Here is a 16,381-nt window from a genome sequence, read left to right on the forward strand (position 1 = left end):
CCTGTCTTGGTAGAACCTAAAACAAAGCAAAAAAAAATTTTCCAAATACGCATTAGAATTTTTCTGAATGGCAAAAACCAACCGAATACTTAGCATTAGCCTATTTTCTTACTATTAGTATATAGGATTTATGCTTCCAATGTCTAGCACTTTCGAATAAGAAAAACCTAATTTTGGTTGCCAATAAAATTTTGCAATGTATATTCAGTTTAGATTTAGTATGAGTTGCTATTTTAAAAGATAATTTATAACATTAATGAAAAAATATATTAATGCACAAAATTATGCAATTAAGACAACAAACTGTTCTATCAAGTCTTCAGACTGGTTAAAATAGTGGCAAGTTTAGGCACCTGATGTAATTTTATCCTAGACTTAACCCTATGTATGAGCTAACATATCTATATGCTGCAGTAAAGTTTATCTTTATATTTGTAAGTAGCAGTTGGATAGAAAATCACTGTGTATTTAACTTTGCAAAAATATGCACATATATCTATGGACTAATAAAGATGAGAATATAAGTTATGCTTTCTTCCATGGACAGAAAGAATGTCTGGTCTGCATGTGCCTAGTCAAGCATTTACCCCAGTAATTCATCTTTTTAGCCCCATTAATTTGATACACTAGAGGATAGGAAACTGACACAAGCAGAGTTTTCAGGATGGAGTCTAGTGCTGTAGTTTGTACAGATTTGCTGTTCAGAAATATAAGCCATTCAGCATAATATAATAAGTTGTCATCTTACTCTATTTTTTATTATTTCATTGCTTTCTCTTTTTTTGGAGGATTTTACTAGAAAAAAATCTATTTTACTAGAAAAAAATCACCTACCAATTACTGAGAAATTTAAATCACGATATATAAGTAACGTGGATTGGGAGAGGAATATGATGTAGTAATAACATTTCTGAAAATGTTACTACATTGTCTTCATAAGTCTTCCTTACTCGACTACAGAACTTGACTACATGAGTCTTCCTGAAAAACTTACATATCTAAAACTAAAGTCAAAATCTGATTAAAGAACTTGAATAGATTAAACACTATTATAAATATCAACAGATGCCCTAATGGCAGACTATGTTCTCTCAATATACAATTTTAGATGTAGCTCTTGAAAATACATTACTTCTTATATTTTGTCATTTATTTGGTTTTTTTTGCATGACAAATGAATAAGATCTTTCTGTGTATCTGTCTTTCTGACAAAGAGATATTAGTGATAGATAATATAGTATAGCATAGGTCACATGCTCTGAAAAAGAAGCATCATGGACACCTTAAATTTCTCAGTGATAGGTCTGAAAGAGATCAGAGGTATGTGAATTTGGTTTGAAAGGTTCAGGAAAGGCTGGAGTTCTACCTAATACAGAGAGAACGTGGTAATGGGGTTTCTCTCATGTCCTACTATGTTCTTCTCCGGTAGATAGATGTCTTCTAGGGTACTGTAGTACTCAAGTGATGTGTCTAGTTTTGAAAAGTTAGCACCACATTGCCTGCACTCAAATCTAGTGTGTACAGCCATTGACTTCCCTTGAAATTCAACTGTCATGTAATGATTAGACTATTCCAAGGGAAAAATCAAGATGTCCCTTTTCCAATGAATGTCAGTTTAGGTGTTACACTCCCTGTTTCTAAATAATTAATCCAATCAGGAAGTTTATTTGGCACATCCTTTACCTGGCAAGTCTTGATGAGGGTTTTTATTGTGCTCTAGAAAATGAAAATACTATTCTCTTGGAGAGACCATGTGATACAAAAGGAATTACAATTTAACCAGTGAACATAGCTGTAGCATAGAGCTAATGCCACTGCAACAAAAATGTCAGAGGCAGGCGACAAATGCCTTCAGCCATCTGCTCCCCATGATCAGATTTAAAGCTGTTTTGGCCACTGCTGTGGGCAGTTAACCTGCTGGCCAGGATATTTCTAGCAATGGGAGGTTGCCTGCATAGGACTGAAAAGTACTATGGGCCAGCTGAGGTGGCACAGGTCTGTCCTCACCACTGGCAAGAGCGTAAAGCTCTGAACTTTGATCAGGCTCCCAAAAATCTAACAGCACAGTAGCTAGTGCTTATGTAAGTGCAGTTTTACAGATCATAGTACAGAGTAGCTTTTCCTTGTTGACATTAAACAAATACTGCTCCATCTGCATTTCTCATTCAGGAAAGTAAAGAAAAATGGTGCAATCTGTTTCCATATAAGTTGCTAAAATATCTTAGTTAATTATATCCCTCTGAAGTATAAATTAAATATGCAATAATGCCTCTGACAAATTAATGAATTTTATCTTTCCAGTAGTTTTATCATTGGTTTTATCCACATCAGTTCAGTCTAATCTGCAGTTAACTCATTCATATATCTATGCATATAAATCATTTGTACATGCAGTTGTCAGACTCCTCATCAATAACCTTTAGCAGGATGGGATCTATGCCGATATTATCGGAACATGGGCAAATGAAAACTAGGATGCTCACTGAAGTCTACATGATAATGACTGATAAACCATCTATTTATATACAGAAGTGAAAAAACCCTGTTGGGGGTCTGATGTTAATGCTCAGATTTCATATGTGGTGCTCATTTAGCAAGGGAAGAAATGTTGTATAAGTGATTGAACCAAAGCCAGTTCTCAAGTCTTCTTACTTTCTACTGAAAGACGTAAGATTTGATTCTGCTCCTCGGGCTATTTTTCTACAACTTCTTGTAAAACCAATGTCTGCCTCATTAAACTTTTTATGTACTTTCTTTGACTTCATCAACCTTGATAGGTGAAATATCTGAAATGTGTGGTTATAAGTTCAGTATTTTCTTTCAAGCCCTTAAGTACAGTTTTCAGGCGTTGCATTTCTTTTTAAACAAGTCTTATCTTACAGCTTGTTATCATATAATTTATTTGTACAAATGCTGTCACTATCTCTCTGATCTGTTGGATGTTTGTACTGTCTTGAAGACAGTTGTCGGTCTTCCACTGAGAGATCTGGATCTTAATACGATATGACACTTTTTAAAGGAACAGCATATATGTTTCTTCTGTGAATATTGCATTTCATCCATATTACACATTCAAATGAACTGTAATAGATTAACTGGGCCCTTTTCACATTAGGTCATAGATGATGTAAGATAACCTCTTATCTAAGTAAAAATATGTCAAACAATTGGGGCGAAATCATGGCCCTTGCAATCCTTCTAACAGAAATGGTCCAAGCTTTTACTCATACTGACTATGTAGAGTTTGCTCCTAAACTGCTTGTACTTCCAGGAACATGTTAGTTTTATATAGCACAAATGACTGAAATGGTCCAAAAGCTTTGTGGCCAGCACTCATGTCGCTGAATTTTTTGGCAACCGATGTGGCTGTCTTGCAGCTTGATGAGCTTGATTGTCTTACACTTTTCAGACTAATTCTAGGTGAATCAGACAGCGCTGGAAACAGTAAATTTCATACAACTGCTATTCATTCTTCAGAATTATGCATTCAGTTAAGTCATGGAATATACTTTAGCATGGGTGGCCATTCTCCTGACAATTCATTTGTCATTCACAACTTTTTAGTCTCTCTCTTTTCTACGGAGTTTTAGAAAAAGAAATATCATATATGGATAATGATTTACACAGGCCTGTTAAGATAATAGAAAAGATTAGTGAATAATTCACCTAGTGAAATGTATTACTATAAACTCTTTGGCAAATAATGGCAAACAATGCATATAGGTGGAAAAACAGGAGTAATCTCTCATCAATGTAATTCATTTACCTAGAAACTCAAGTTCAATGGACTCAGCAGTCTTTTTATCTTATTATTCTTCCATGAATTAGGAATACCTCTGATACTATACAGCCATGATAACATCCAAAATGCTTTTCAAATAACAATCTTTTCTAAACTAAGCAATGAGGTAAGCAGTGATCTTTCTTTACAGATGTGTAAACTAAGGCATGGAGGAATTAAATAATGGATCAGTCTCATTCACATTCACTCCAGTTCTGTTTCCTATAGGAAAAAAAAAATCACCCCATATAATGATTTTTTCTATATTGGCACATATGCATAACTGAAATTGCATTCGTGTTGCAAGTGTAGAAAATGATGTAATGTCATACATACATATTGGTGTACTTCATCTGAATCCTTATTCTAATGCTTCAAAATACCCTCAGAGATGAACACAGACACAGAAAGTCAATACGTCTATGCAACTTACAATCTGTTCCTTGAAATATCTTGGCATGTGGAATAAGAGTCTCTCCTAGTATATAAAGACTCATTGTAATTAGTACTGAACTGGAATTCACTTAGAAGTCACTATGATGAGGCCCCAAACACTTGTACAATATTAAATAAATGACTCCTTCCGATGACTGACTATAACGTGTTTGCATTTGGGGGTTCCTAGAACAATGTGGATTCTCAGAGCTCTATTGCTTTGTATAAACCATGAAAGTTTGACTGATGGTATAAAAGCAGGATCCTCATAGAAACTTTGGTTCTAATACTACTGTGTTCCTGTCTTTGCAGTAGAAAAGCAGTCTGAGAGTTTTACAGAATGAATATCTTGTTATTTGCAAAAGTTGCTTTTTCTTCTTAACCTGCTAAATTATTGGGGCTACATAGATGAAACCTTGGACCTATATACCTTCCCACAATTTCGTTGCTTAATTTTAGGAGGAAATACATTCAGTGGCTGATTTACTGGCCACTAATCATTGATGAGTGTGAAACTCATCCTCTTAGTAGTGCATCCCCTCCCTCTCACATACTCATGTCATGATAATACAGTCTAAGTCCTGACACAGCTGCAGTAGACAATTTGTACCCATTCAGATGAGCACAGAGATACACAAGCTAAGGACAAGTCTCTTACTTATGTCATAGAACCAGTGATGAGTTACTACAACTAAGAAACAGAGCAATATGTTTCTTTCTCCAAAGAATGGGCTTGGCACAGACCTTTGTAATACAAGAACCTATTCCTCATGAAATGAAAATGGAAAATTTACTGATTTCCTAATCACAAGCAAAATTACATGTGTGAAGAGATTATAGTTTTGATGGTGTTGATCTCCAAACAAGCATATAAAACACAGCGGCAGGTTTCAATCACCTTACACACATGCACATGCTCACCCTCCCTCCCCCTTCCACCCCTCCCCAGATATGAACTGAAAGATAGAATCTTTCTATTTCCTTAATTTGGAGATAACAGGGTTTTGCATGGCAAAGGCTTGAAAAAAATGCACTTAGGAAGTCATACGAGATTTCATAATATTAGTGAAACATATTTCAGGATTAGCATACTAAACTGTAGTTGAAATTTAAGTGAAATAAATCAGTCATTTTCATTTGGTTTGCCTTTCTAAATGACAGACTTCATCTTACCTTCCTTGAAAACTTCGTAGCATTTACTTACTGTCTGGGTAGATGAGTGTCTGGGTAGATGAGGAGAGAGTAGTGGATGTCAGATATCTGGATTTCAGCAAGGGTTTTGACACTGTCCCTTACAGCATCCTCCTGGGCAAGCTCCAAAAGTGTGGGTTAGATGAGTGGACACTGAGGTGGATTGGGAACTGGCTGGATGGCAGAGCTCAGAGGGTGGTGATCAGCGGTGCAGAGTCCATTTGGAGGCCTGTAGCTAGCAGGGTCCCCCAGGGGTCAGTCCTTGGTCCAGTCCTGTTCAATTTATTCATCAATGACCTGGATGAAGGCACAGAGTGCTCCCTCAGCAAGTTTGCTGATGACACTGGTGATGACACTGCTGATGAACTGATACCCCAGCGGGCTGCCCTGCCATCCAGAGGGACCTGGACAGACCAGGCCTTCAATAAGGCCAAGTGCAAGGTCTTGCACCTGGGGAGGAATAACCCCAGACACCAGTACAGCCTGGGGACTGACCTCTGGAGAGCAGCTCTGCAGAAAAGGACCTGGGTGTCATGGTGGACGACAAGTTGACCATGAGGCAGCAGTGTGCCCTCGTGGCCAAGAAGGCCAATGGGATCCTGGGCTGCATTAAGAAGAGCGTCTCCAGCAGGTCAAGGGAGGTGATCCTGCCCCTCTACTCAGCCCTGGTGAGGCCACATCTGGAGTATTGTGTCCAGTTCTGGGCTCCACAGTACAAGAGGGATGTGGAGCTGCTGGAGAGAGTCCAGCGCAGGGCCACAAGGATGATCAGGGGCCTGGAACATCTGCCCTTTGAGGAGAGGCTGAGGGAGCTGGGCCTGTTCAGCCTGGAGAAGAGAATGCTGAGAGGGGACCTGATCAGTGTATATAAGTACCTCAAGAGAAGGAGTGAAAAGGATGAGGCCGGCCTCTTTTCTCTGGTGGCCACCGACAGAACTAGAGGTAATGGCCACAAACTGAAACACCAAAATTTCCACAGGAACTTAAGGAAAAAATCTTTATCAGTGAGAGTGAGAGAGCACCGAAACAGGCTGCCCAGAGAGGTTGTGGAGTCTCCTTCTCTGGAGATCTTCAAAACCCGCTTGGACGCAGTCCTGTGTCATGTGCTCTAGGTGACCCTGCCTGTGCAGGGGAGTTGGACTAGATGATCTCTAGAGGTCCCTTGCAACCTTAACGATTCTATGATTCTACGATTTGGGGTGAACTGGAGCAAGATTTCTGGTTCAGCACAAAGCACATGAAATCTGCTGGACATTTCTAGTTTAACTGCTGTATTTCACTTATCTAATCTGATTTTGTGATTTCAGAGTTGATTCAAAATGTAAACCCTGTCAAAACAAAAATGGGAACTATTTAATTCAGACCAAAATTAAATTGGATTCGAGCTCTGTGAAGTGTTCCTGCAGAATTCATGACAGTTGTAAGCTGCATATTGTTTCGAAGTTATCTGTTGATGAATTCTAATGTTATCCGTAATGTTCAGAATTTCCAAGTGTGTTTTTATAATGTAGACAAGACTAGAAATATTTTCTTTAAACAATTCACATTTGCTTTGCACACAATCCTACACAATGTGGATAGTTTTTATAGCAAAATATAGACATTAGTGTAAATAACAATAATTCTTACCCTTTAAAGATCATGGTAAATGCATTTGGATTATGTTATAAAGCCTTTTGTTTTATTACCCTCTGCCTCACAAGACTGCTCTGGAATTACTCTGCTGTAAATGAGTTAATTGTTAGTATTTAGGTAAGTAAGTGGTAAGCATTAATATTGCACACATTCATATTCATACAAACACAAGTAGAAAAGGAAAAAGAGAGGAAATAAATTAATTGACATCTAGATCAACTGTTTTTGATCTTGATGAGGCTATGAAATGAATAACAATTCTTCACTTGCAAAATTATTTAAGATCAATCTTTCTGGACATAATTACCATGTGATTAATATGAATAAACTAAGCAAAGAACAGACATGATAATTTCATTTCATTCTATTACATGGATGGCCATTGTTTCAATGTCAAACAAAATTAAGTTTTGGCTTTAAAAAACTACATGACAATCTCAGGATGCATTTAGGATGATAATTTTACGAGATTTGTTTGGCTGGGGGTTTGTTTTTAAATAATGTAATGTGCATCTTTTATATCTCGCTGAAAATCTTGTTGACAAATATCGACACTAGGCTGTGCTTTAATACTGTCAAATTTTTAATTTCAGAAAGTGTAAACATTGCCAAGTTTTGAAGGTCTGAACCAAGGATACTGGCATAATTTTCAATGGCACAGGTAATACCTCAGCACCTCCCTTCAACATAAAACCCAGGGGTTTGACACAAGCAAACCTCTCTGTGCTCCACTCCATGCATAACAATTCTGTCACACATTCACACATCCTTCCTGAGCATTCGTGAATCCACATGCTGAATTGTGTTTTGCATATGAAGTTCGACTGATGTATTTTATTGCTGATACTGTTTCACCTGTATTTAGTTCCAGTGACACGGAAAACACTGCAGCCAATTGTCCTTATTACAGTCCCTGTGTATTTCTCCCCAGTGCTCTTGCACAAGGGGAAGATGTGAGCATGGAGTGTACTTAACTGCCAGGCTGAATGGCTCTGTAATGTAGCTTCAGCATGGCATAAATTAAGCTGTCATTTTTTTGGCAGCAAGTGCAGAGAGGCGATTTTCCTGTACTGTAACATTTGAAACAACAATTTTCTGGCTCCAGCAGTAACTGACAGTTTTGTGTGATACATGCTCGACATTTGCGCTGCAGGGGCTGCAGCTGGAAAAAACCTTCGGGGTAAGGTATTGTCTTTATTAGCAAATTGAGCTTGCAGACATATAACACTAACTTTTCCCAACTTTTTTTTTTTTTTTCAAAGAACCTGTCATCCTAAAAAAATGTAGTTACTATCTACTAGGTTTCATCAAGGTATTTAGCTAGGTTGCTTATATTCAAAATGCTATTTTTGGTAATGATTCCAGACCTATTTTCGTTAGGAAGATTGCTTACCCTGAAAGAGCTGGCCACTGGCATTTTACTGAGTACATGTATCAAGATGATGGCTTGAAGGACAGCCAGGCTTGGAAATGATCTTGGAGTGACTGGCCAGATTCAGGCTGCTGAAGAAATAGGATGTTGATGAGGTAGTGACAGCATTGTGGAAGGAGCAAAACAGCCCTCTTGTAGCGTGCCAATAACGCAGGACTGCAAACATACCCTGCCACGATCTGTGAGGGAAGCCTCCCTTTGCTGTCTGACAAGATGTAGAGGGTAAGCAAGGTCATTCCATAGGCAGGAGGGAAAAGAGGAAATTAAGGAGTCACCTGCATGAGTGCAAAGTCATTTTATTAAATGCCTGGATTTCACAGAGGTCTCCTCTTTCAGAACTGTAGTCAATTTTGACATCACTTTTTTAAGGATCTAGAGACATATTCTGCTTTTCTTTTACAATGGTGAAGTCAGGAGAATTGCTGTAGATTTGCAGTTGTGTGTGTCAAGGTAGGAATCATCTCAGTATATTACAAAGTCACTTTTCTACCATTGCTAAAAAATACTTGTAGTGCTCCTTTGGCATTCAGATATTTTGACACCTGTATATACCTTTATTATGCCTGGCCTGAATTACTGCAATTCCTTTCTAATTGATCCCTTGGCAACCTCAATTACCAGGCTTCACTACATTCTCCCTGTCACTTATCATTGTCCATTTGAAATATTCTGGCCATAATGCTCACATTTTTAAGTCATTTCTTCAATACCTAAGTTCATGCTGGTATTGCCTTTGAGATATGGCTCTCCAGTGTGCTCTTTAGTCCATACCTATCAACTGCATGAAAATCTTCACCCTTTTTTAATCCCTTTAGCTCTCTGTTACCTTGGATTTGGCTGAGTTTCTCAAAACTACCTACCTGGATGTCTAGTTTCCTGTGAAAGGAAAGCACAGGAGCAGGAGTTAAAATGGAAAGCACTTTCTAACTTGGTCTTCAAAAAGTTTGGCTCTATGCATGGAAGATTTCAGAGTTTGCCTATTCTGGGACAAAAGAGAGAGGAAAAGAACATATTTTAAGATGTTCAGCACTGAGTCCAATTTATGGAATCTCTGCGGCTAAGGAACATAAATTACCTCCTCTAATGTTTTAGGGAGATCTAAGTACACTGCTGCCTTATTGAGTTTGCCATTGTTCACGTTCTGTTTAGACTATGTGTTAAATTTAAGATATGGTAATATGACTTGGCTCCTGGCTTTTTCTACAGAAACAGTCAATCTTATTGATACAATTAAGGGTCTATCAATGCTTCCATTACTTCTTAAGACTGGGTAAGCCAAAAGTGAGAAGTGCTTATCTCTAAATGCACCAAGGGAACTGTTAATGTGCATTACATACATACATACTCTCATCCATCCAAAAGAAAAGCTTGAGATTAATTATTGGAATTAATATGGAAAATAATGTGAAAATTTTGATTCTAACAATGTAAGTTTTGTATTCCAGTGCATTAATAGTGGCTCTGCTTTAAGCTACTATGCAAACTAATATTTATTCTTATCTCTGAATGACATACAAAATTTGTTTGCCAAATCTAGAATATCAGATTATGCCTCTATATGCTTCTGTGTCTTTAATACAAATTTGTTCAATAGTCTATCTTTTTAATCCACCAGATTTCAGAAATCGCATTTCGGACACTCCTGTATTGTGTTTATTTGTTTATTCCATGGTCTTTAAACTGGTCTTTCTATCCCAGAAATATGATGGTTTAAGCTGAATGGATGGGTTTCTGCTGTTCTGTTCCATATGATCAGCACTGCTGGGTTTTAGTATTACTGTGCTTTGTCAATGTTAATGTAATGGCAAATGATGAAGATGCCCTTTGGCAGGAAACATTGCTAGCCCTTAATAATAAACAATTTCTGCACCTCAAATTGCTGCTATACATGAGCAAGTTTAGTCAACCCCTGAAGAGAACCTGTACCTTCTCATTACAGGGCAGCAGTAGTGAAAAAGCAATTCACCAAGCCATAGGGTTGGCAATCACCCATATTTTCTGCTATGAGTAAATAACTTCAATTGATTTAATCATAAAAGAATAACAGGAGAACTATATTGATTTCCAAATCCTTAATGTGAACATCAGAATATATTGACTAAGTTGCATGTAAAAAGGTTTTATTCATTTGTATGAACTGGAGAAATATCAATATTTGATCATTACTCTTAACAAAAAAATATGACAATTTGCGGTCATTCAAAATGGAGTGAAGTAGCATTATGCAATGCTATGATTCAATCTAGAGTCATAGAAGTGGCGATACTCCATACTATTCATAGACTAAGAAGAGAAAAATCCATAATTTTGGGCATATTTATTCCTATAAATAGTAATACGCTACTCACATAATCCTATAGCTCTGGAAAATAACACAACATTGCTTTTATCAAAAAAATCAAGTCGAAGACTCACTTAGTCCTGTAAATGTGCTCACATCGGCTAGCAATTAGTGCTACCCAAACCAAACAGTGCCAAAACAGCACGTTAGGAATATAACACTCTTCAAAAATCCTTCTAATATTTTTTCCAGGAGCAGTGCTGAAACCATGATATTTCTGCTAGTATTATTCCCTGAACTGATACTTATTTGCAATGAAAGATACAGGATCAAAAGTTGCTTAGAAGTGCAAGGAAATTGGTATTATCTTGAAAAGACTACTCAGGATTTATTTATTTATTTATTTATTTATTAAAGTAAGGAGGGTTTCAGGAGCTTTATTGCTCTTTAGTGGAGCTTATCAGTTGGAAGTTAAAGCAAAAAGAACACTGTGGCCAGTCAGCTTACTACAGACACTTGTTTGAGAAGGGCTGATTACATACTATATACACACAGAGTGATGTTTTCATCCAGTCAAGCCAATGGAAATTTTGCCCATATCTATAATGTCAAGTTTCACCTGGAGACATCAAACCTAACTTTTTTTTTTTTTTTTTTTGTAAAGTATATAGATTACACCATTTGAGAGTTTATTTTAGGGTCTGGAAAGCAGTATGATGTTTCATATTTTAAAACTTTGATAAAAGCTGGATTTTGTAAAAATGATAAAATAATCTATTTTTCATTTTGTTAATTATGTGGATGTATGCAGTCATACATTTTGAAAGAATATGGGTTTCTTTTCTCTTCATGCACACCATCTGGCCCCAAACACTTCTGGTTTTCTGACAGAAGTTTTCTGGCTAACAGTGCTTCTCAGTCTGCTTCTGACGAAAATCTTACAGTTTGTCCCCACTTTTTGCTTCTGGACCTAATGAGGGTAGTTGCATTAGCAACTTAGTGAAGTATTGTTTTTGTGAATATTTGCTTTATATCTATAGAAGTCAGGTGATATGTGCTTGAAATCATCACCTACAATCCAAATGATTTCCCACCTCGTGGCATCAGGCCAGAGTCATAGAGGATGTGAACAAATGGAGCACTGCAGTTGTAATGAAGACCAAATATCCTCCAGCAGCTAACACTGTGCATGCACAGCATATGCCTGGGACCGTGGTCAAAGCAGACTTAATTGCCACTAAAAATATGATGAGGGTATGTGCTCCTGGATCCAAAGAGGCCTGGAGTAAATCAAACCTTTCTCCTTCCTCAATCAGTAATGTAGACATTCTCATACATTTTCTCTATGTTCCAGTAAAGATTTGCCAGAAGATTTTGAAGAGCACTCAAGACCACTAGAACTTTCATGTATATGTAGTAAATAACAAGATGTAATTTCACATTTAAGGACCCAAAACAGCCAGTACACATTATTCAAAAAGCTAAAGTTTTGTCTTTTAGGGATCCTCAAGGGAAATGTTCCTTTAGTAACAGAATTAGCAGCTTACTCTGCAAGACAAAGTTTGCTGAAAGTAGAGGAAAATTTTAGGAGCTGGACTAACCTAACATGAAATTCACTCAAAGAGGGCTATGAAATAGGAATGAAAACAAATTGTGAAAATAGTCACTCAAGCTATATTGCACATAAAGAAAATATAAGGAGAGGTAGGTGTTTTGAGAAACTAAGGCAGGAAAGTTAGGAGAATTGGCTGATTATAGCTGTGAGTCTAAGCATATGGAAAACAGCAAAGTCAATTATGATACAGATTTTAAGCCTTTGAAATTCCTGGAAATATCCTCATTTATTTCATTGACTTTGAATTCAACTACATACACACACACACACAAACATCAACAAAACAAACAAACAAAACCTTTACTTTAGAAAAATGCAATGCAATACTGCATAAGAGTCACAAGATCAAACATATTAATATCTTTTTGGTTGGAGCATTTGAAGGAACTGTCATTTAGTGTGTCATTCTTAAAATTACTAGAAAGAATGACTATTCATAAAGATGTGCAAAACATCTGAACTTTATATATATATATATTTTTCAGGTATATTTAATAGCCATAGGTCTGTTCATGCATAGGGAAATAGATATCTTTATCATCTCTCAAGAAATCAAAACGATCACTGCATCAGTAAACAATACTCAAACAGTAATTGTGTTTTTGATGGCAGAGGGTGACAAAATACTGCCATTCAGTGCTACATGTGGGTGTATGCATGATAGGATATAGGGTGGCCAACTCACTCTGCATTAACTGTGGCAATACACTCCTTCTTTTCCAATATTCTGTAGAAAAATATTATGATTGTGGTCTGGAATATTATGAAGAAGGTTGTGGCCTAATGATGTTGCCCTTAGTGCAATAGAGATCCAAAGAGCAATAGAACTGAGATCAGTGTGACTTAGTATGAGAAAACTCTTATTTCAGTGCTGCCTTTATGTAGATAAAGTGATACATAATCATTATATTAATTTTGATGACAAAATCATAACTTAAAAGACATGCTAGATATGCTAACCTGTCATCCATAGATCGAGAAACTGAATAGAATCTATAATTGATGGGAGGTATATATAGCAAATTAATAAATAACAACTCTAATACTTTTTATTAGTGATCTTGGCAAGCCAAAGTCTTAACTGTTTTAGCAGATTGCTTCAGGTGAACCATTCATGCCAAATCCACTTTTGGTCCTGCAACCCTCAAATTTGAGGGTTGACTTCATAAGACTTTGGAGTCTTAGGAAAAGCAGGTAGTTACAGCTTTCCACTGCTCATTTGAAAGAGTAACAACTACACATTCTGTCTCTCTACATCTAACTTCAAACATCCTTGTTTACTATGATTTAAGATGGCTAGGTCCTAAACTGCATATAGAAAGTTAAGATTATGGAATTTAAATGATAGGTATTTCTTCTGCTTTCCGGTATATAATTCATTTCTCATTCAATACCTCATTTAAATAGCAGAATATTAAAAAAAAGTAACATTTTAACCTTCAATACTGAAACTCAAATTAATGAAACATAAAATTGGATCATTATGAATTATTTTCCCCGTTCTGTGTGGGAAAGGCAGCGACTCAGAATTTAGAACGAAAAAGATCCACTTCCTAATTGGCTAATTGTCCTGAAATAGCGCTCTCCAGAAATGCATCAAGGTGCTCTGTCCTGCTAGAATCCATACTGAGATGAGGTGTAAATATCACAGGGAAGAATGTTATAATCGGTAGCTCCATGGGGCTGTGTTTTTTTTCTGGGAATCACAGATGGGTGCCACAGACCCTTTACAGAAATGCACAGCTGAACCATGTGCAGATGGCTATGTAAGCCTGCCCCTGAAAAACACATGTGCTTTGTCATATGAGCCCATCTCCACCAGTAATAATGATGGCAATTACTTGCTTTCTTATTTTTGCCTAATCAGTTTCTAAGCTGAATTACTGGAAATATAGTAGCTCTTATAACATCTCAAGAAGAAACCAATCCAGCTCAAATCACTTAGCTGAAGTGATTCCAGAGAATGTTTAATCTCTGGAGATATCTGTCCCAGTTAGTTTGGACAGAAGATTAAGACCATGAACTCATGTTTTTTTTTCCCATAGTCAGTACCATAGTATTAAAGACTGTGTCATTTCAATTGTCCAGTGATACAAAATAGAGGCCAAGTTGTTGATTAAATATCTACCTGAGAGGCACATGCTGTTCATTGAAACACTGATTTTTTTTTTTTTTTGAAAATCCATTGGAAAGAAACCCAGAATAAATAGAAAACTCCATGGTGTAATTTCTTACTTTGATATTGCATCAGCACTATTTTAATATTAGAAGTGGTTTAAAAAAGAATCATATCTTGAGAAAGTATTACAACAGATCCACACAGTAACTCTAGCATATGACTATATATCAACTTCTTTCATAAGCTGTGTATTTTATGTTCCTGATATAAACAGCTTCTAATCCACCAGATATTGTGAATCTGATGCTTCAGAGTGTCTTAAGGTTTGTATAAGAGAAGCAGAAATGAAGTTTGACTGATCAGTTATCCAACGTGAATCTGAATTTTTGAAAATCAAACCTATTTACATACATTTAAGTGTCACACGACTATTATATATTTGGCTAAATAAGAGCAATAAAGAACCTTAAAAGACTGTGACACTAATTTCCATGTTTGTTGCACTGCTTTAACACTCTCATAAACCTGTAATAGCTTTAACAGAAATATTATCCGCAGCAGCATATTTTATCCTCAGTGTTGAAAGAGTAAAGACCAAACTGGCAGAATAGGTAAATCTTGATTTTTTTTTTTGATTTGATCTTGCTGAAATGTTTGATCATTAATGCATTTCTTAATCCCCCTTTTAATGAACCTATTTTGGCAGTTAGTGCATGTCACATTAATTTTTTGGACTTGGGCTGTGGGAGCTAAAGAGCAGACTGCTGACAGGGCCCATCACTGTGTATTTCTAAGCCAGTCTTTCCAATAACCCTACGTTCAGCTCTTTTCAAATGAGAATTTGCTTTCAATTAAAAGCAAACAAACAAGAAAATGGTTGTTTGTTCTAGAGCATGGGGAACCTATTGGTTGCCATCCCAGGACGGCTGGTGCAGAGTGGAGAAGAAAGGATTTAGTTAGGACCGGAGCTTGCATTCTCCTGCTGTTCTCTGATTCCATCCTCAGGTCATCCTGCCACAGTAGCACCTGCAGGCCGGAGCAGAACTGCCTGCCTTTTTGTTGGACCTTATCATAGCATTTCTGTCAGAAGCGTGGAAGCTGCGAGCTCTCCGGCAGTCTGTGACTTCACGGAGCAGGACACGTCTCTCCTGATCTGTTACTGAGTGCTTCTTCCCATGATAAAGTGGCCACACCAGAAGCTCTGTTGCCATTAGTTTGCTCTACAGAAATCACTTGCAATCCAAATTTTGAGAAGCATAACAGCTTAAAAAACTGTCATAAGCCATACCACTTCAGGCAGTTGTACTGAGACACAAGGGTGTGGTTTACACTGCCCCCAAAGGAATTTAAGTAGTGAAAAGTAGTATGAAACAGGATAGTTAAACTTCCTCTCCAAACAGCTGATTACAAAAATCCTTTAAGGGTGTATTCATAGCAGAAGTCTTCTCAGGTAAAACATCCTCTAGGGACTGTCCCAGCAAATATTTGAAGTTTATGTCTAATTCCACAGTTCAGTATTCTATACTTCATCAATAAAAAGGTCAGGGTAAGAACGGTTTCACTGGAGACCTTTTCCTGTAAAACACTTAATTTTGGCTCAGGCTCCTCTTCAGTGGGTGTTTATGTGGAGCACAACATAAACTTAACTGACCAAATACACTTGTTTAAATCTGAATACACAGTTATGTACTATGCCCATACTTGAAACAATTATAATGCCTAACAGTCACTCTCAGCATTCATTCCTAGTGCATCCTTGTGCTGCTTTTGCTTCTCTGAGAAAATTATTTTGCCCGGGATACTGGGGTGCAGTTTTCTTCAGCAGCTGCTATAGTTCTCCTGCACAAGTGATAAGCAGTCCACACATCTTCAAGGAGGGCATTAGCAATGTG

This window comes from Tinamus guttatus, unplaced genomic scaffold, assembly GCF_059628265.1.
Source record: "Tinamus guttatus ecotype Peru unplaced genomic scaffold, ASM5962826v1 Tinamus_guttatus_pri_ptg000067l, whole genome shotgun sequence".
NCBI lineage: Eukaryota > Metazoa > Chordata > Aves > Tinamiformes > Tinamidae > Tinamus > Tinamus guttatus.